The 23,007-nt window shown below is 40.6% G+C and overlaps 1 protein-coding gene across 1 annotated transcript in view; it reads left to right on the top strand.

The window, feature by feature from the left end:
* The window catches only part of LOC126370702 (RNA-binding protein MEX3B), a 63,054-nt gene that overhangs the window by 20,204 nt on the left and 19,843 nt on the right, over positions 1-23,007 (top strand). The window lies entirely within an intron of this gene.

The following is a 23,007-nucleotide window of genomic DNA, read 5'->3' as shown; positions in this document are numbered from 1 at the left end:
AAACATTGTGGCATTATGATTTCATTTATCATTCAATCAAGGCAAGGTCCGGCCCTCAAATGACCAATAAGCATAAATAGGTAGCGACGTTGCAACCAATATGCGCATTACACGCATCCGGAGCTTTCGTCCGGCGCATTGTCTGCCGGATGTCTTGCGGTCACACGCAATTTCACAACTGCACTCCCGCCGTTCCATGTCGCCCTGGTACTCTGAGCTATTTGGTGCAAGGAAATTACGAAATCATTTCGTTACGTCATCGATATCATCGACGCTGCAGCATCATACTTATATATATATTTGTTTCAGTTGAACCTACAAATGTGAATGAATGAAGTTGATTTTTAAGAACGCAATTTTACACACAAAACCTCATTTGTTCGTTTTATAATGAAATCGTTAATAATACGGGTCACCTCATAAACTTTTCAAACTTTTTAGTTCAAAAGTTTGGAAAGCGTACCAAGTTGCCTACCTGATCAAAGTCCTTTATTAGTCCTTTTGAACTTGTAGGTACTAACTAAACTAGTACTTTTAAACGTTTAGAAAGTTGTAAACTGTACGCGTCGAGTACTTTGTGCATTAATCGGTCTGTAACATAGGTACCAGGAGGTTATGACCGCCTAGGAGGTCAGACAACCGAAAACAATGATCGAATTAGCGAGGACGGCGCGTCCCGCCAGATTAGGTACATTGCATCAATCATCCTAACATTGATGTTTTAATAACACAACACGGGAATTAGGTGTCTGGTTTCTGATTAGGCGTTTAATTTTGATTATTTGTTTTTATCCCCGACCTACCTCGAAGTTTGATTGCGTGGGACGCGACCTTCTATCTTATTTATGCACCTATAAATAACCTCGTGATATGCATAGGCGTTTCACATCAATCTGCCCATTGATATTATAACCCCTGTCAATAACACGCTGCCCTATGACATTGGCAGCTACCCTATTATGCACTATTAGTTAAGACAATAATTGTTTGAACTTAATGATTACGCAATTTATTAATAGATTGAAAGAACTTTATTGACACAGATATCCGCATTGCAATAAATATTGTTATGAAGGCGATTCTTTTACATCCGCGCGAGTCGTTGACTTATGGATCTCTCTGACATCTCTGTATGTCATCTATAATATTATTGTGAATCCTGCATGCGCTTTAATTGCCATTGAATTGATTATAAGTCAAACGAAACTTTGGAAATTTTTATTCCTTTCGATAACGAGGTAGCGTGCTCCAAATTCGAAATGTTTTTGTTGCATCAGCCCAAACGCATTGTTTTGGCAGTAACCTCGAATTTAAATCGAGAACAAAAATAAAACATCTCGAACAGGATATTCGACCCTATCGCCCTTCGTATGTTTTTGTTTGGAGCGACTACTCCTAAGGTTTTGTAACGGTAACGCGGCGTCACATTCGGCGCGGTCCGCTGCTGTCATTTCGACAACTAATAACCCCTCGTGGGGTTCATAATTTATAAGGCGGACCATGCGACCGCTTTTTACCCGTTCGCCGCCGTCTGGGAATCCGCAACAAAGAGCAGGCGGGATTCCGTTTTGCATTCCGCAAGTTCGTGTGCGTCGACGACGCGAATTTAATGTTTTCAAACGAGATTTGCTCGGCATCGATCTCGGCGGGCAGACTGGCGGCCACGCGGCGGTTCCCACACGGATCGTAGTTTCTGGAAACTAATCAAAGGCGGCGGCGGAGTGCGCCCCGAGCCCCGACGCCAGGCGTCGCTCACCTTCGGCGTCACCTTTGTGCCGCGCCAATCCGACTGGAAGTTGGTGGACGCGACTCAGCTGACCCACTTTTGTCGCCATAAAGCGCTCCATCAAATTTCGTCTCGGCCGTTTCAAGTTAAAGTCCTCGAGACGCGAGTGAACTTTTGGTTTTTTAGCAACGAACTCCGTTGCATTCCCATTTTTACGATCATCTCGACTGACCGACGCCTGACAGAGATCGTAAAAGATCAGATTTTATTTCTTATTGTTCGCTTTCGCGAAATCTAATTGAAGTCGGCGGAGTCAGCGTCGCCCACCGCAGCCTTTACGCGTTTTTAATTTTACTGCCCGAGAACGCTGAATTATGTCCCTGTTGCCCGTAATACCGAACAACGAGGATTCCTTCATTACTGTTTATCACAAAATTAAAAGTCTAAACGGTTGCGTGAAAACGATAGGGCTCGGCGCTGATTATGCGCGGGCGCAGCGCCGGTCCGAGCCGGCCACCAGCTGCCGGCGAGTCCGCTTTTTCTTTTTCTCGATTATTTTAATAAGGGATTACCACTTATTGTAGCGGACGGATAACATCTGTCACGGTATAATGAGGGTTTCGAAACTACGCAAATAAGCCTGCCGATCGGCATTCGCTAGTCTATTTATTTCCATTAACTCATTCCTTTGGACCCGTTTTGGAGGCCATTCTTCCTACTTGAGTTTTTCTTAGTTTGCCAACAGTCGGTTTCCTTCGATATTTATTGGCATTATTAAAACTCGATAATTGACATAAATTGGGTTTAATTTGTAGTAATTTTTAACTTGTGTTCTTTCAATTTATCAATACTGGCCGCCCCTGGGAGCTGTCATCAAGAACCGGTCAAGCGTGACAGAGTCATTTTTGCGGTGGCTGCTTATTGAGAGGATACCATAAAAGTTATAAAAACAATAAACTGGCCCCGAGAACAAGTAACTCGCTTATTTTGTTTATATCGGGACTGAAATAACTTTAAATCAACTTTGACTGGAGCCTTGGAGATGAAATAACTTGCCCTTTCCAATTTACCCTAGATTGCTTGTATACTCAACCTATTAGCGATCTGGCTAGTATTCATAAGCCAAATACGTGTGTCGCGAATGTCCAAAGCACGCTAGAGCCAAGTTCAAGCTCGTTGAACTGAGGTCTAGTACAATTTAGCGGCGAGAGGCGCGTGATTCATTTTACATTCGTCGGCCGTCGCGCTGCGTCACGCGGCTATCGGAAACGCTAACGGCTGTATTTAAATACCCCAACCATTCCCACCTGATCCCCGATTCCAAGTATATTCGTAACGTTTCACACCAATAGAAGGTGACACGCGGCTCTAGATAGATTGGCGACTGGAATGCCCGATTATTCTGTGTAGTCCTTGTTGAATAGAACTTACGCGTTAGGATTGTTTTCAAAGTTCAAATTTTGTTTTTCTTTTCTACTCTTAACATGATCACTATTCAAATAACTCTCCATACTATTCCGTTCTAAAAACCAAGTCAAGTTTTCTTTGAAATGCTTTGAATATTTCTCACATTTGTCACATAATTTCAATCGGAGATCTTCTTACGTGCATTTCGGCGTGGAGATTGCGTCAAAGGATACATTTACGCAAACATGTTGTTTTCGTTCTGCATTACGATTACTGTGATGCATCTCATATTGATGTTTGATATTTGTTTCTCAGACAAAGATGTTACGTGCGAGCAATTTGAACACAATTGGTATAGTCGCATTTTGCGTATAAATTCTTCTGGTGGCATTCGTGTAAATAAGTCTTAACTTCATCAATCAAATCTTGCCTAATTTTGTCTGAAAATGTAAAATCTTCAGATAAGTTACTGCACTTACTTACCTGTTGTCTTTATTTAGCAGGGTGATAATATTACAAAACATTTCAATAAGTTATCGGTATAGTAAAACAATTGATGTTAATGCCTTCAATGTATTGCCTTTACTAAATGTTACTTGTGCAAGTTGTCATTATGTATTTTAATTGTGGCTTTTTTATTTTTGCAGGTAAATATACATATTCTTTTGGAGATATCGACAAAGCGTACGTAATAGTTGTTGCAAAAATGTTTTCTCAGAACTCTATAGAGCCGTAAGCGGTTTATAGAAGTCTTTTCTTACTTATTTCCAATAAGAATCCAGTTATGTACTGTTATAGATTCGCAAGATCTCATACGGTGGTCCGAACATTAATGTAACAGGATTTTATTTTTAGTTCTGAAAATTTTCTGAGTCCTTATGAATAATATGATCCGCCGTTGCGAGCAGACAATTACTTTATTTATTGCCTCGCGCCCGCCTTCCGCGTACATCTGCCTTGTCAGACATGCCTTTGTCACCAAAACATCTCCAAGAAAAAAAAAATATAACGCCCATCACATCATACCGATTATGTTCAACAATATTTTCATGCAAGTCATATAAATAAACATGCGATTGCGTACATTTATTCGGATTATTTATTATCGATAATGCAACTGACGGAGGGATGCGGCAGGTTCTTCGAAACTGGTTTCTTGGGAACTGGTCTTGTTCTCATCCCCCTGACCTATTAAAAGGGTTGGTCCCGTTGACTCGTTAAAATATTTTTATTGTGTTAAAACTAGTTTTGTAACTGCTGTTTTTTATCTTGTGATAACCGTCGCGCTACATTCTTTGGGAAAAGGAGAATCTCAAGCAAAAAAGGGTGTAGGTATTATGCGAAGATAATCATCAAACGTACGACGAATGTTCCCTTCCTCAATGCACCATGCATTCAGGTGATTGTAATTCCGCGCTTGTAGTTTGGTCGGCGTGGTCGTGCCGTGCAGCGCACTGACCTAGCCCACGCGCGACCACTTTCTTCTAAACTCAAAATGTAGCGTAACTATGAGGCGGACAATCGTTTCCGGCGCCCGTGACGTCACGCCCGTCTCGTCGCCGGTCGCCGCCCCTACTACGCAACCTTGGCGATGCGTCGCTCGCCTCCGCTCGACCACTCGCGGTTACCTAGTCGTCGCGCTCGAGTTCGCTTTCGTTCGACTCGTTCTTTCTTTGAAATTGAAATTGGTACTTCCCAGCCGTTCGTGGAATGTTTTGAATTTTGAATTAAAAGTAATTATGAAAATTAGCAAATAACTAGTTAATAAAAGCTCGCCAAGTTGCGAATGAAAAGTTCAATGATCCCCTAATTCGAAGAGATCGAAATTCAAAACACCTCGCTAACCGAAAGGTGTGCGTGCCCTCCTTAATATATTCGGGCGGATGCAAAAATTACACATATCGAATGCCACTTATAATGCGAAATAAGAGCAAAATCTGCGGTAATTTTTCACACGATCCACAGCATAGTTGCCCTAAGCGCGGCGTGCCGGGGTTAGCGAACTCGCAACCTGTAATTTCGGACCGCAAAAGGAACAAAACGCATCGAGATTGGTGATTAAAAACCTTTGTCGGTTCTACTAATATTTATATTTTCGCGATGCGCCCGACATCTAATTGGCTGGCCGCATGCTTGATGTAGGTACGCCGCGGCGCCGACCACCGCGCTGCCGCCGCCTGACCATCGAAGCTTCATTAGTTTTCCTGGTAGACAAATCATAAAATACTCCCATTTTTTATATCCAGTCGTATACGTCGAAACGTGACCCCGCCTCACGTCCACCGTATCCGACAAAGAATCCATTTCCCTTAATAACATACGGTTTCGGTCACATAAGTGAGCACATAATTATACAACTTGCTTCGCCGGTCAATAAGGTGCTAAAAATAGTGGCTAAAATTATAAATTATTGCAGGTGGTAGTAGGCAACTAGTTGGACCGCGCTCGGTACTCTCGCGGCCCAAGGTCTGGGATATTGAACCTGCCGGGGCAACAGCACGCCAAGGTCCGCGCCGCGAGCGGGACGGATGCACTATCACTCATTGTTATGGGGGAAATGTCGCGGCCACACACAACACTTCCAGGCATTTTCATTAGTGACTAAACCTTCGATTCCTAATCCGCTCGGTATGCGATGCAAAGCGGGTGGCGGCCGTGGAGCGGTCCCGTAAGCGGGAGCGTACTTCCTCGAGCGTGCCGGCGAGCGAGGCGGCTGCAGGGCGAGGGGTGCGCGCGCGGGCGCGAGCGGGACGGCTATACGGCGACAAGTGCTGCACTCGCGACAGGGACGGCAGAGGTGCATTGCGCTGACGCATCACGATCTTCTGCACTTTCTTGTCTTTTTTGTTCGCCGCGTGCTTTCGGTTTCGTTGTTAACATTTACAACGACAGTTTCGACGAGTGTCGCTTTATGGCGATATTAATCAACATTCGTAATTAAATCTGCCGGTCTGACTGGTCGTGTCGGTTGGCATTTATGTTTGTTCCCACGCGGTTGATGTCATTTTAATTATGAATGGCCTTCGGTGCGGGGTTGTCTGTGCTCCGGGAGTCAGTCCAGTGACCCACTGCCGGCGACCGGCTCCCGCGAATGGATTTCGCCGCGTCAGCGCCGCCCCGCGCCGCCACACCGGCCGACCTGAATGAACACACGAATAAATCTCCCGAGTAGGAAGCGCTTGCACGCAAATCGAAGGTTAACGTGTTAAGCGTTCGTTGGCATTATTAAAAATAAATAATATCCCTTTCGGAATGTTAGCCGGAGTCATCTCGCCCCCCGCCGAGATCGCGTGAACTCTTTATCGGATGCCTCACTCGACGACGGTACTAAATTAAAAGAGACTTGTGTGTCTTGATGCGAAACGTCCAGGAAAACCTACATTTATTGCGATAACTGAGTGGAGTCAACGTTATGCAATGTTAGCCAGATTGTGCCCGCGCTCGCCACGTGTCTCGCTATCGCACATGATCGCTCCTAATGCGCAGTAGTAGGGTTCTCACGACGCCCGTTCACACCCGTAAACATCGCGCTCGGCTCTGTGCCGAGGACCGGACCGCTGCTGCTTATTTAAGTTCGGCAAACATGAGCGATAAGCCGTGAACGGCGCGCCTATGCTTCCCACATCTGCCCGACCTTGGCTGCTCAGCCCGTTGTGTAACCGCCTTATCAGTCACGCTCCCCTGGTACCTCCGCGTCGCTCACCGGCAAATCTTCGAGTTTTCCGGTCCCGATAGCTTATCGTGCTTATCGAGGCAGATTGAGGCGGCGCTGCGTCCACGTGCTTTCTGGACTACGATGTTATGGCGCGTCTTTCACTATCGTTTAGTTTACGATCGCACTAATAAACTGTCAGCCACGTGGGCCGCCGCCGCCGCCGGCGTCTCGTTAACATAATTACAGCGTTTTCGACTGGCCCGACCGGTTCGATGTTCCGACTCTTTTGTGCCTCGAAATGTTCAGCTCCAAATCAATGTTAGCGTTAGTGCGAAACCGAAAGTAAAGACGTTCACTAATAAAACGGGAATTCTCTAATATCCGCTCTATATCCCGAGAAGAGGGTCGAGAACCGGTCGGCGGAACGGAATAAAAAGGTTAAAAAAGTTGTCTGTTAGAAAGAATAAGCGCGCGCGGTAAGTGTTTTGTTGACACTCGAGTTGTAAGTTATGAGCGATGTGGGTTAGAGCGGGTCTTCCGTGAGCTTTTATTATTCCGGTTGTAAATTAAGTTGTGTTCGTTAATCGGTCCTTTAATCCGGCGGGACGTTGACTCCGCGCCGTCAACGACTGCATTGTACCCGACGAGGAAAAGTAGTAAAATGTTAGTGATGAGTGTTTCACATATCCTGCGTGTGTTTAGCGCGGAGGGCACACACCCGCCGGCGGGCGGCGAGTCACCGGCTAGGAATGTGGTGCAGCCTCACACCCGCTTCCACATTCTACCTGGCCATCTCGCACAGCACGCTGTTTACCAACTGATTACTGATACCGACTTGAGATAAATCCGATCGAAGATTTTTTTGTATTGTTAACCTCGAATGATACACAGCTTGAATATTTAGCCATATCCGCTGACTTCACCGGTTATAAAAAATGGCGAATAATTAGTCAATAAAAATTCCGCCGATTATATACTCGTGGTTACACGGGGTGTTACGTAATTGGAGTAAACGACCTGAGAGTTGGTGGTCGAGAGACCTTCGACTGAGCCACGTGGGGCGCACGCCGCCGTTTGTTATTGTGCTAGTCAGTCGCCTCTTGTCTCACACAACGGATTATTACATCCAGATCATTCCAGATATCACGCCCGACCGTACGTTCTACTTATCGAATCCACGAATTCCTCGAAAAAGTATCAAAACTGTTTACTGCATCACAAGCGGCAGTATCGCGGGATACGCCGACCATTACGATTTACCTTCAGCGTTGGACGATTCGACGTTATTTCGGGCGTTCGATGGACACTGTCCTTGACCGGGCGCCGGCGATGCCGCTGTAAACAAATTGAATGAATCGCGTACACTCACGTTTGTCGACGCACCATTCATGTACGCCACGATAATTCAAGTGTTTGACTAACAATGTGTACACACGGCCAGAGATGTCAGAGTATCGCCAAACGCGCTGTGAGTAGAATATTGATAAGGCGGTTACTAAGACCTTTGAGGAAACAGTAGTATCTCGATTATAAATGGATTTATTTTCGGTATTCATAGAAATATGCATAATGAATGATATTGATATTTTTATTAAAATTTTATATCCTTGTTACGTCACTGACCTTAAACGTTCTCATTTTGTAGATATACAATATTTGATCGATCGTGCTCTTTGCATTTCTTAGATACAACGTCACTTACTTGATAGACATAATATGTTAAATGATTCCTTATTGTTTGTAATCTACAATTCCAAACACAGTTGACTATCGACCTTTACAGACGGCGTTACGGTTCACCAACGCGTGGGTCTAACAAAACTGCGATGGCTGTATCACGGACTACCCCTATTGAGAATATCGTGAGCGCATCCTTATGTTACGTGTTGCTGATCTTATGTTATGTTGTTCTTGTATATTATTTATGGAAACAAGTTCGCTATGTTCGACGGTAGTGTGTCTCTCCCAACGGAAATGGCGCGGCGTCACGGCCCGCGGCCCCCTTGAAGACTGTAGACCTGCTTGCATCGATACGTTCCATCTCATTTGAAGCCGCATCCTCTCCTCGTCTGTTTGCTCGCCAAACTTCCTTGCAGTCATGCTTCTCTGGTACTGTCATTGTTTTATCCTTTGTCTCAAGTGTTCAACAACACATACCATGAGCTAATGTCTATATTCCTGGTACATTAGAGCTACGTGTTCAAGAGTGATAGGAATAGATGTTCGTTTTCTTCTATACTACTTGGTGTAACAGAAAGCTCGTGAGGTGTGGGTAGTTCATCTTACGATGGATGTACCTCTAATTACCCCACTTAGGATATAGTCGTGAGTTTATGTTATGTTTTATTTTCTTCTGTTACCCTAAAACAAAAATATTCATGCATAATGCACAAAAGTTGCAAGTTTCCGTAGCGCAGTTCTTCACGCCCTGAGCCGAGGTTCGCGCCCAACTGGGCACCCTCAGGCCTGTTGTCTTAAACGTTGTACCGGGTGAGAGCCTTCAGCGCTCCCCATTTGTCCGGTCAAGTAGTTAACGCCATCTGCGGCAAATCTACAATAAATCTCGTCAAAAAAAAGAAAAACAAAGCAGCGCAGTTCTTCGATCATAAAAAGTTGCGAGATCTAATGAGCTCGATTAATTTACACGTCTTCAAGTGTGATAAGAATTTATGTTTTATTTTATTCGGTTCCCCTAAAGCATAATGGGGTGTTGTGTGTACATGGCACATCTTTATCGTCTTGTTGTCATAGCAATAAAAAACATCATGACATCTCTATTTTTATCTCTTATTTTACCGCTGCACCACCCAACAATATCTTGGGTGACAAGGAGCCTCGAGAACTGACGTCGAGGGTTAAGCACCTGATTTAATCTATTCATATTTTTACGAACACTAATAAAAATATCATGTTACAATGACGCTCGTAATCTCTAAATAAGAGCTGCAAGTCACCGTAAAGTAAACCTAACCTAACCCAGATATTATGATGCATCATACTACATTCGCATATCATCATCAATAAGCCGTTCGTCCCGGTTAGTACTTACTGATATAAATAAGTACAGTCATGAGCAATATAACGTACCCACTTTAGGACTCTGTCGCACTAACATATTTCACATTTAGTAAGACTTACAGTTCAATTTGTCAAAAAAGTTAATGTGACATGGTACCAAAGTGTATATACATATTAATGCTCGTGACATGTAGCAGTTACATGAGCCTCAATAATAACCCTGACACCAGGGTGATAATCCACCATACGATAGAAGAAGTAAAAAGACAGCATCTTATCGCCACGTAGATGATCCATCGTGTCAAAGGGTGAATATTTTCCAATATTGCGAAACAGTATGTAAGTATATCGCGGAAGACAAACAGTGCAAGTGCATCGTACTGCGGCGGCGCGCCGGCGCTCGCCGCGTCGTTAGGGACGCGTGCGCCGCTGCGGCGAGCCCTCTCAGATCTTTCTAGAAGGATTTAATAGGCCCTGCAAATAACTTCCTTAAAGCGATAGTATAAGAGACGCTATTATCTAGAATGAAGCCAGGAAATAGTGTACATGGAAAAATTTGGAACACGCTAGCGAGATTAAGAAAGCCTACAAATTTTATGATATATCGTTTTTAAATATTAAAAAATATATTATGACAGAAGATCTAACTAGTGCTAGTTTCAGTTAGTCTCAGAATAAGTACCGGCGTTAAATTGAAAGAGTTATAAAGTGTCATTATTAATATTTTTAGTATTATTACATTACGCATTGGGTACCTCTACGTTGTACGTTCTTTGTCTAAATAAATAAATAAACTTACATTTACAAAAATAGTAGTTGTAGGCTGTAAACCATGATAAAAATAGGGCATTATTGGCCTTTTAAAAATGGATAGCAGTGCGTATGTACCATGACGTTAGCTTCGGGCGTTTAATTACTGCCTTTACCTGTCATAACTAGGGCGACAGCATTCTAGGAGTCTTAAAAATAGTGTAGTGCGGCCGTAGTTATAGAGGGCTCGCTGGAGTCGGGTCGACGCTCGCCCGCGCGCCCGATCGCCGCCGAAGGTCAAGGCTGCCCGCGATCAGATCCTACTGCTAGTACCAACGAAACAAAAAGTGACAACCCAACTCGAGGACGTATAAAAATGAAAGCACTTTTATCTACACACCACTTTTACTAACAAACATTTCCGAATTGGAATCCTATCGAACTTTTTGTTCGGTTTTTAAATTCAAAGTCGAATAAATTCTGCAACGGTGACTACTCTACCGTTTATATTGAAATTCGAATATCGAATTCGGTGTTCGAAATTGTTAGTTTTAAATGAAACAAAAAGCGATAGATAGGCTAATAGAGGACAAATAAAAATGAAAGTTTAGTCTTTTACTAGTCCCACATTTCATTATGCGTAAATTAAGTTGTAAATATATCTGTAAAATAGGAATTCAAAAAGAGAAATCCAGTTGTTATTAATATTGGCAGTTGACACAACATTTACAATCGAATCGTTAATCTCAATAATGACTTGCTCGTTTCTTATTTAATCTGAATACGTGCGAATATCGTTCGAGGTTTGCATGGCTCTGGGATCCTGGTAGTGGTGACCTAACCGCAGCGGCCAATGACCTCGAATGACTAATTCCTGTCTCAATCAAAACATCTATTAACCTATTTAATTGAACAACATCGGATTAACTGCAAATTTGATACTCCGGTCAAATCGTTCGTGAAACGAGGGTGTAGGACGGCGAGCGAGGCTAATTGTTGGACGCGACCGAGTGGAAAGAGATCACATTTGGGAAAAAAAAGTGAATTCTGCGAACCGAGCCTTGCAACTGTGGAGGGCGCGCGACGTTCGCTTTGTCTCGCCAAACTGTACCGCATTATTCGCCGCACCCTAATTAAAATGTTCGGAATCGGATCTCTCGTGTCCATGTTTACGATCTGTATCATTTTTGTTTAATGGGTTATTTCGTCCGAGGCCGGCTCTCGCTAATTATGCCTGTCTGGTGATCACTGTAACTGCGTCGACTAACCTTTCTGAGAATTTTTACTCACCTTTTGTAGTCAGAGGCGCTTGCCTTTATCCTGGCCTCTAAATTATCCTAAAAATGGTAAATTCAAATTCGTGCGTACATACGTTGTTAGAGCGTACCAATTACTTCATAGTTTAATGTGATTGGCCACGCGTTTTTCCCGATCACCGCGGTCGTTGATAACCGTTGAACGATGTCGGAATGCCACGTGTTCGCGGCTCACCACCCACCGTCCTACACTAACTGACACAAGTACCTCTACGGTACACGAACATCGCTTTAAATAAACCAAGAGAACACCTATCCTTTAAATATTGCACAATCACTCAACGTACGATGGCTCTCTCCACAATAAGTTTGCTCTGTCCTTCGACTTGACTCTCCTTGACTCCATTCTCGTATCTCAGTTTTCCGTGTTATTTGGCTCGATTCACTGTCTGATTTTATTGCGATACAATTTAATCATATGAATCGCTCGTTGCGAACAATGCACGTCGAAGGCCTTCGAACCGAATTAAGTTATGAGATCATGTTATATTTCTTTAAAAGTTAGCTAGGGGCTTTCATCGGGCCTATTCATAGTGTAGCCAGTCGGCAGTTATCTGTAGTATTTGATAGTAGTGTCGGATGCACTAGCTCGACTAAATGTCACTCGGTGAGCCGCGCCGCATTTAGTCGCTCCGAAATAGACCGCCCGCGTTCATCAACCCCTCACATTCGTCATCAGCTCGCGGCCCGCCGCTGACCTTTTGCATTGACGCTCTCGTACGACGTGAACCACCCAGCGATCAAAGATACTCGTTAATGGACACCACGGCCCGCGATAAGGTCGCACTCCCGAGGAATGCGCTAAAACAATGTTCGCGTTTTTTCGTGTTGACGCACTCCGGTTACATATAATCATTATACGTTAATACAATATTAAGTTCAATCTAAGCCGATTATGAATATGTAATTTGGGGCTGTCAAATCAAATTCGAAATTAATTGAGTGTTCGTTACAAATGAAACTCAGACCGCAACGATATGACTGCAATTTTGATCCGTCATAATGACGGTGCAGCAAAAAGTTTTGACACCTTCTCGCAAAAAACATCGATTATTTAATATCGGTTTGAGACTGTATCGGTCTCGGTTATTATCCCACCGATTTGAACGTCTGACTGTTCAAGTAGTTTGTAAGTTTCCTCAATAAAGACTGTACGTATAATAGTTGTACGGTACGAATGCACCGAAATTGTGTTTATTGTTCTGTGGCTTTATCGTGGGTCCACTAATGCACTGCTATAATGACACGCACTGATTTTACTGGAGCACACATACAGTCGTTAGTATAGTTCGAGGCAGAGAGAGAGAGAGAGAGAGAGAGAGAGAAAAAATTGCCATAGTAAAATATTACTCAAAATAAATTTGTTGGGTTGCCAACAATAGTCAAAGGTTCCATTTGCCTAGTCAGCAACTTTTCGTCACTAAAACTTACTCCCGAATGTTTGTAAACAAGTGAATGCGTACAATTTACACATTTTTCTACGGCCACAGCTGGCTTTTATTACACAATTCGCAGTTTTATTACGACTGAGCTATCCGGAGTTCAGGAGCTATTTGGGGAACTTCCGAAATACTTCGGTGTTTCGAATTTTAAAACGTATGGTTCGAGGAAATAAGGTTAACGTTTCCACAGAGAAATGCTTATGTTACATCAATCATGAAAATATAACATTTTATGACAGTTGAAAAGCTATGAATGCTGATTCGGAACAACAGTTCTATAGTCAACTAATCTGACTTCATCTACTTGCTCTAAAAATCTCTTCTTATACTTTTTTCGTGTTGAATTTTGTTTTCCTAATATAAATATAGACCAAGACTTCATAAATCGTTAACAAATTGATCGTGACCGGATTAGGGTTAACGTGTACCACGTGACGTGGTCTTCGGACATTCGACATTTGTACGTTCGTTATTTCTGTCTGTAGAGCCAACTTTAGACTAGAGCTCATCTGCATTCTAACTGCATTTGTGGAGCTTAATAATGCTATCCCCATTCAGATCCCGGGGGACGTGACTGGGGTATTCCCCTCTCTCCCCCGCCTTCCCCCGGCTGTTTTGACTACTACGTAATAATAATGACCCTTATCAAATGTCGATAGCAAATCTTTGACTTCATAAAATGCTGAATAGTTAAAATTGGGCGCTTATTTATAACGTTTGCAAGTAGGTATTAGTAGATATTGAGTATAACTAGAGTTTTAAACGTATTAAAGCAAGATTCATCATGTAATATTATTTGTTAGTGTTTTTATTAAACTTGCAATGGTTTATGTGGTTGTATGGCGTGAGGTATGGCCGATGGTTGCGATAATGAAGATTTTAAGCTCAGGTTTCCGCGGCACGTCGTAAACGCAGCGTGGGGCGACGCTTTCATAACTAACTTCAACAGCACGAAAAATATGCCAAGTTCTCACAAGTATTAAAAAGTTTCCTCAATGTAAAAAAATAGCTAAGTTAACAAGACCGCTAGCTAAGTTACAATACCCCCTCCGGTCGATTGAGGGGATGTCTGTGCCCAGCAGTGGGACGTATATAGGTTATTTATATTTATGTTATGTATCAAGACCGCTACTCATTGGGAGATCTTCTCTTTATATAAATAATTTGTACCCAACTGTAGACTTCATAAAATATGTTACTTATGTGAATCAATTGAGAAATACGCTTTTACGACTAAATTGTTCCTTAATTTAATAGGCATTGTGTTAAATTAAACAGTTTTAACTTTTTTACTAAGAGGCTTTGATACCAACAGCACGTCAGGAAATTTGTTTCCTTAAAATATCTGTAACTCGTAAAGCATATACTTTCGGTTTTGTTTTTTAATTATAAATTCAACTGGCGTATATTAAAACTTGGCTTTCATCTCTACCGTGCCCTCAAAACGGAGTACACATTGCTTAAACTGCGGAAAGTCAACTTTTTGGGTCACAAAGGGTCTTATTTACACTACCAGCTTCTGAGTGGTAACTTTATACGTGTGACCTTTGCTTTATTTATTTTTTATTTCTGCAACTCGCAAAAAACACAATAGTATCGATTATGATGATCGATTTTTATTGTTAATCAATCATAAGGTGATTTGGATGATCGCATCGGTAATTTGCGACACGTTTTTGTGATTTTTTTGACGAGGTCCAAATTGGGTTTATTATGATATCAGAATTGGTCTAGTGAGTAGTATAAGGAACCCGAGTTAAGTAGGTATTGTGGCGTGTCTGGCGTAAAATAAAGATTGGGGTTTTTTAATATTATGGAGTTCAAATTACGTCTACTTCCCTATTATATATACATGAAAATGTTCTTTTATAGTCAAAACCTTCTTTTTTTTTACACGCGTTTAATTCTCTAAACAAAACACGACCCTTTAAATAAACCAGGTTGTTTTCTTCCTAATTAGATTGATCCCTTCAATAATGGCGAAGTATTTAAACGAAACAAAATATTAAGGATTGTTTTTCTATGGAATATTCTAACACGTGTCATTTATTAAATAACATTGATCACACTTAACCTATTTTGTCAATGTCGAATTTAATTATGGGGTCTTTCGTGTTTCCTTTGATAAATATACATACATATCACGCCTATTTCCCGTTCGGAGTAGGCAGAGACCACGGAATACCACCACTTTCGCTTTACCACTCTCATTAATTTCCTCTGATCACCTCATTGTCCAAAAGTAAGATAATTCGTGCTGAAGGCAAGTTAAGCCGTAGGTCCCGGTTACTACCCGGTACCCGGTCAGGGGCCTTTGGCGGCTCAATAATACCTAACCTTGACACCAGGGTTGATGAAGTTGGTAATCCACCTCACAACCCACACGATAGAAGAAGAAAAGATTTCCTGCATAGTCGCCAAATAAAATAGTATGATAATATAGGTAAATTGAAAAATATATGAGGTTACAAAAAAACAATTATTGGTCCCCTAATCTTAGAATTATGACTTTGACAGACCCCGAACGGCGATTCCGCTACGGCGAGTATATACACTTCAAATCTTAAGGGTCGAATGTACTTACATTGTAACAAGAAGTGTCTAGAAGTTTCCTATTGATGTATGTATGTATGAATGACCGTGACGCAAATTTTAAAATCCATACTCGTATCGCCTATGAATCAAAAGTACCTACGCGCTTACGAGCGACATGTGTATGTTTGATATAATTATGTGTGTATGAATGTATGGGTGCTATGTATGTGTGAGTGTGTGTATGTGTCACACATGTTCGCGGCGGTGGATTTCTCGGCGGGGGCGAGCTCAGTCTTTTGTTTCCGTTTAATAATATTTGCAAATTAGCACACGTTTTCGTTATTTGTTGAGTGGAGAGTACACTACCTGTTTGTCTTAGCCAGGAAAAATAAAAAAATGGCCGTCGAGACTCATTATCGACTGACCATACTTTTACCGTGGAACGAAAAATAAAAATATTTACGCATTTTATTTTTTGCTATTTCTTCAATATCAAGATGTGATAATGTGATACTTTGAAGACTCCCTGTTTTAACTCGTTTAATCTCACTTATACAAAGCCTCGTGTCTATACACTTAAGGTGCTTCGAATTAGCATTTTTTGAATTTGAACTATTGAAGTAATTTAAAATCAACCTTCCATACTACCACCCTAAAGAAATATACCTAATACCAACCTAACAATACCTGGACTTAAGAGTAGGGGCCCGAATTTTTAACGTTCGAACCAAATCTTGAAGAGACCTTAAAACATGTGTTCGGAACCTTAGGTGATGAGTGCGATGTCCATATCACAAATAACGGAGGCCTCCTCACAATGCGTCCTCATTCTGGCTCATTTACATGGGGACCGTCTAAATGAAGTCACATAAACCTTGACTTATTGTTTCCTCGGCTAAAGAGTTATTTGTGACGTCATGGATCAGTCAGGCTTTAAAGAAAGTTGCATTGTTTGCAGGCTAATGAAGTACTTGCATCCTCTTAAAACAAATGTCTTAATATAAGCTGTTTTTGTTCCCAATATTCTTTAATTTCTTTACTGGCTTGAGAGTATTATGAAAACACATTAGAATGCTCTTGAACTGGACTGTCAAAATGGGCGAAAGGCTGGTAATCTAAACCTCATGTATCTTTGGCCATGGGTGGCTGCAAATTCGTCTAGTAAGTTGTCCCCTCTGCCGTCCCCGGTAGGGATTACGGGTGCGTGTTGTGTCTACCTATCTAAGTACCAGGACAACATCAATTGAAAGAATTTGTACAGCATATTGCCTGTTCCCATTTAAAGAATTTGAAATTCGAATTTTATTTCTTCCTTATTTCGTCACTCCTTTTCGATGGCTGCCAATCTTAATATACCATGTTTGATAATGATGACTGACATGGTAATCGTAATAATATGTTTCTGTTTGTTAGGCAAATTGTAGGAAATCTGCAGGAAAGAAATCACAAACTAGCAATCTACTCATATTCACAAATCATCTTTCCGGAGGAAAATCCTTTTTCTAAAACGAAAAGGGTCTATTAAAGGGGCATTCTACATCGAACACGCATACTAAATATGATTGATATCGAAAGCTTTTCAAATGTGTCAGTTAATTCTCGAAACACGTTGTATTCTTTTTTGGAAATGTTAGGGAAATCATCGCGCTACAGCTTTGTCAAACATATATATGGAAAACTGGATTTGATACTCAGAATTGCATTGTGTTTTAATTCCTTCAAGGTCAACATTTACTTATTCTACTCTTTGTTGACTTAAACAAAACGATGATTTATAATGACTATCTAATTTTGGAACCAGCTGGAAATTACAAGCATTCTTATTTTAGATACCAACTAGTTTTTTTATTAGACAAATGTTGTAAAGAGACATAATCAAATCGCTTTGACAAGCCTAATAACAGCAATCTGGACTGTAGAAAAAATAACTCAATCATACTCGTTTATCATAGTTTTTCGCAACAATCCAATTTAAGTATAACCTCAAAACCAGTGCGAACATGTACAAGACATTGACCTTTAGGTACATCACAACATTACATCATTTACTCGTAGATTCGTTGGATTTCCTTAAAAAAAAAAACAATACTTGTAACCACCGGACATACCAGAAACACTAATTCTGCGCCTTATTAATCATTGTCTTAACTACGTAATAGTCGAATTTCGTTTACATTGCTCAATTACTTCGACCGTAGACATAATAAAGTTTCAATAACGAAGTAATGTAAGTTTAATATAGTTGACTGCTAAATGAGACGGGTCGCAGACGTCGTCAGAATGCGCGTCGCGATATCATCTGGCCTTGAGTTCGACAATGACCCTGCTACGTGTTTACTCCAAGCCTGTCAATGGGTCTGATTGGCCGTTACCGTCTCTGTTGTCCTAGTACTATAAGCACTAATTCCATCTGTTCGTTTTTTTTGCCCCTTAAGTCTGATATCGGCTTTAATCCATTATGTATGTTCGTATCTTTCCACAGTCAATATGCTACTTATCTTATACTAATATAATGTAGGTAACAGATTATATTTAAATATAAAGTCTGGTACAATTATTCGTTCTTGTATTGGTATAGCTATGCTTTGACATTGTAAGATTCTCTCTCTCTTTATTTAAGAGCTGCGCTCTTGTCGGTGGAGTAATCGCCATTCCTCTCTTCTTCTATTTTTTTTTCTTTTTTCTTTTGGAAGATTATAAATGTTAAATAAAAAAAACTAAAATTTTAAGTACTTTTGCCGTCATAGTACTTAGTTTACATAAAGCCTCATCCATAATAAACGTAGGAATAAGCTGCATGAGTGGTTTGCAGGCGTTTCTGTATTCAATTAATGATTCTCGTACAATGTGTGAAACCGCAAACAACGTCTAGTCTATAACCGACGCTCAACAATAATCTGTGAAAAATTTTAATTGGTCTTGTTCTGCCTATTAATTTGTTAGCACGATTTAACACTGTTAAACATTAGTATTTTAAACAAAAGTAGTTATATTGTAGCATCATATTACTAGAGTTTTAACAATACAACAGGTTTACATATCACTCTTAGGCATTATTATTGTTAGTAAAACTGAATGTGGATTTTCCACCACTCACTAAAACTTTTCCCCGTTTGTAAATGTTCTAAATATGAATCGATCTTTTCACCGCAATCGAATATATCGAATGCCTTCTCGATGTCTGCGATCCTAATACTCTTCAATCATCAAGTCGATTGATCCCTATAGTTCTTACTCGTATGATGTTATGTTCAGTGGAACAACATGATGTATTAAACTTTTCCTTTCGTTCACGAGCAGAAAGGTGATTGATACTCACATATGATGATGTTAGTATAAAAAAGTGTACTTAAAGATGTTTCTAGAAAAAACTGATCAAGTGCAAACTCGTAGGAAATATTCCGTACGATTCGATACATCACTAGAAAAAGATTGATAATGTACTTATTTGTGAAGCTATAGAAAAAATAGGCTTTGATTTATGTTTCCCACTTACAAATATATTTACTTTCTTATGTACTATGTCGATTATGTTAAGATCTTTATAGTCATATTGAACTCGGTGTGATTCGTTTATTTTAAACATGGGATCGTCAATTTACGTTCGAAGCATAAAATATATTTTTTTATATATAAAGTAAAAAATATTTGGAAGAACGTAATAGTTTATTCAGTCTGGGCGTCAAGTAACGCGCTAGATCTCCCAAAATGCTTCATTCCTAGTACATTGACGTGGCTCAAAGTTTCTGATTCAACTCTTATCACGAAAAAATAGTCTACAACTTACAAAAGGGCATTCGCATGCAAATTCGTCTAGACTTATTAGCGAGTACATCCATTGTGGTAGCTAGATAATTTCAAAATCTAGATTTTATTTTATAAAGGCATCTAGGTCCACATTAGATGAGTATCTTATTTGAATAATAAATGAAATTGTCTTAACGACATTAAAAACCAATATCATACAATTAACTTGTTAAATAACTATTCGTCTTCAAATATCATCGGTCTGATAATACCAGGCGCGCATAGCTAATAGGTTATAACTATATTAGGAATTATACCAAGAATCGCGCCAGACTGACCTCACGACTAGGCGAATTTGCGTTAGGTATCCAGCCGGAAGCGACGGTTGGCAATGAGGCAGGTCATAGCTCTGCTTTATCGGCATAAGAGCCATTCCGACCACGAGGTAACCATACCTAAACATAACAAGCAACTTTGATCTACCGGCGCACACACTAATAAAAATACTTCTAAGTAGGGTACGTACATGTTAGAAATACAATACATATTATGTGAATATAGTCAAATTCACTTCACCTACTTTTAAATGCGCAAATGTCAAATAGCAATATTGCTTTCTTAGAAGAATTGCTTCGATGTGGCCATTTTAACCACCCTGTTCGAAATACGAAATGCGAGTATGAAGTTTAATCTATTTAGAGTACCTATGGCGATTCTCAGACGACGCGTTGTACCGCGCGGCGAGGCGGTGTTCGTGTCTGATTGTCTTCACGTCGCGGGCGAAGCAGTGTTCGTGTTTTAGCCACCAGCGGGTTACATACAAGTCGATGCGACCTTACTAACCGCTTCACCGCCAACCGCGTCGGTGCGCGGTGTCGTATGAAAATTGTCTAATGTAGTAAATCATAGTAATTAAATAGTCACGTACAACACACGCAAAGTACTTTTAAAGTAAATTAATTCAATTTACTCGTTGTTGTTCTATTATTAATAAGTTAAAGCTTTTCCATGTAGTTGACACGTCTTGAAATTGTTCAAGTGCTTCGTTAAGTATTGTACGAAGTACTAACATGTTTTGCGACTTATCCAAAGTTTTATTTTCGCACAATATATTTTTTTGTAATTCTGTAATCTTTATAGATCTAAGGTCGTACGTGAGGCGAGCAAAAAAGTTGTAAAATGATTGCGTTATGCAATGTAACAACATAACATGGTACTAAGGTCTATGTCAGGCGAGATACCCAGGGTGATTAACCGATAAAGGATGGACTTATCACTCCGAAATCTAACGTTTGAACGTTGCATGTGCGCCACGTTTTTGGTGAAATACATCACGAATATTTGAATAATTAAAGTAGGAGTGGAAATCCCATAGTTGTATTTTTTCCGCCATATGGACTGAATTTATGGCAGCTATTTATTGATGGTGAGTCAGTCTAATGAAGTTTATTAATTAGTAGGGACACAGCTGAACAAGTGTCGACGCTAGGCATCGTCGGTCGTCGATTACCAGGCGCTCATAGAACACGAGGAGAATACTAACACGGTTCATTTGCACGGTGCCGTAATGACGATGCCCATGTACTTCCACGCAGTAGGGTTGCTGGTTGCGACTTGAGAATGACGTGACAGAGCTCCATACTTTAAAGTCAGCCTTGCTCGCTAGTCCATTTCTAGAACAGACTACTAGGACATCATAAATTCGTGGCCTATCACGACAGTGGGGTGGTGATTGCATTTATTATTGCATCGGTGATGAGTAAGCAACACCTACTCGTAAAGCTCGTAATAGTAATTTTCACTCAATTTAGTAGTATCTGAGCTTGACATGACAGCTGTCCGAATACATATTTATACATTTTTTGTCGGTCTCTTTCGCACTAGGCTGTGTATCTTTCTGTCTTGCCGTCAAACGTATGATGCTCGAGCGCAAGAACTATAGTTGGCTAGTCGGTATTGTAACCGATGCAACCGGCCCCTAGTCAAGCGACGAGCGTGTACCGTGAGAGCTGGCGGCGCGCCAAGCAGGGCAGCGTTCACCGACCGGCGCGCGCGCATCACCTGCTTTGTTTTTATTTATATTTACCACACTTTCCGCCGCATTCCGCGGGACACCCCGTGTTTTGGCGTACTACGGATATTTCATATGAGGCGAAGTAAGAACAATTAATTTATTTTCGTGTCAACAGCAAACCCATTAAATAACATAACTTAGCATCACGCCTGTTCCCCCAAATGGGTAGGGAGATGTAATAGGGGGCGAGCCTGTTGCCAGTAACCGGGCACAGATCCTGGAAACCACGTAATATCATAGAGACTACAAACTCATAGAGACGAATTGTTTGAGAATCAATAAGAGTGGTTTAGAGCCTAATCCCTTAAATGATATCCCAAAATGTTGTTACAAGAATCTCATTACTAATACATACTGAGTATGCAGAATAAAAGTCATAATTGACTGTCTAGAATCCAACTAAAGTTAGTTCTAATTGAAAATTTAATTGTTTTGATTGTATAATTATAGTTTTAAGTCTAAATATTTGTACGCCAACATGGCAAGATGTGGAGATACTTTATTAACTGTACCTACTCTTACCAACTTAATGTACCCATATCTACAAATAAATGTCTGATTCTGATTCAAATATCTGGGGGGTTAAAAAGGCCAAATCGAAGCAATTCACCAAAAAAAAGCAATATTACTATTTGACATTTGTTCGCATTGCAATATTACTTTTTTAGATGAATTGCTTCACTTTGTCCTTTTTAACCTCCCATTTATTTGATTCTCAGACGGAAGCGCTGTCTGTTATTATTATTACTATATTACTTAGGTATTAAGTATACTTGTACTCAGCTCAAACAGTAACGTGAGAGTAAACAAACATTAGGATTCAAGAATAGGACTCTAATTGCTTATAATTAAAGTTTAAAATGTTTATTATTGAATCTGTAAGGTCAAAGATTCAGAATTCCTCTCAATCTGTGAAACCCGGATTAATATACGGATAATTTTTCAATCTGAGAAATAGAAATACTCTTTATTTGCTTTTGAAAAGGGTACATTAATAGACGGATGCTCATAAAAGTCTCTCCTTATCAGATCAACAATATCATGCAAATATTGTTACATAAACATTTCCAATAATTATCATTAATTAATTAAAAGAAATCCAGATTTTGAAACAGCATGGAATTACATTTGCTGCAATCCTGACACCCTTCAAATGCAAGTAATCATCGAACGAACGGACCTCGAAATTATTGGTGATAAACTTTAGCATCTCCGAGAGATTTATGCTATCCTAGTACTTATAGTACCATTGTGACCTTGGCCTTTACTGGAAGCCAAGTTTCGGCAATCGATACCAAGCGGAGACTACCAAGTGTGGTTGTAGCTAGCGAATCAAG

Source organism: Pectinophora gossypiella, chromosome 11 (genome assembly GCF_024362695.1).
Source record: "Pectinophora gossypiella chromosome 11, ilPecGoss1.1, whole genome shotgun sequence".
NCBI lineage: Eukaryota > Metazoa > Arthropoda > Insecta > Lepidoptera > Gelechiidae > Pectinophora > Pectinophora gossypiella.
Note: the sequence above shows the minus strand (reverse complement) of the source record. Positions and strands in the feature narration are given on the sequence as shown.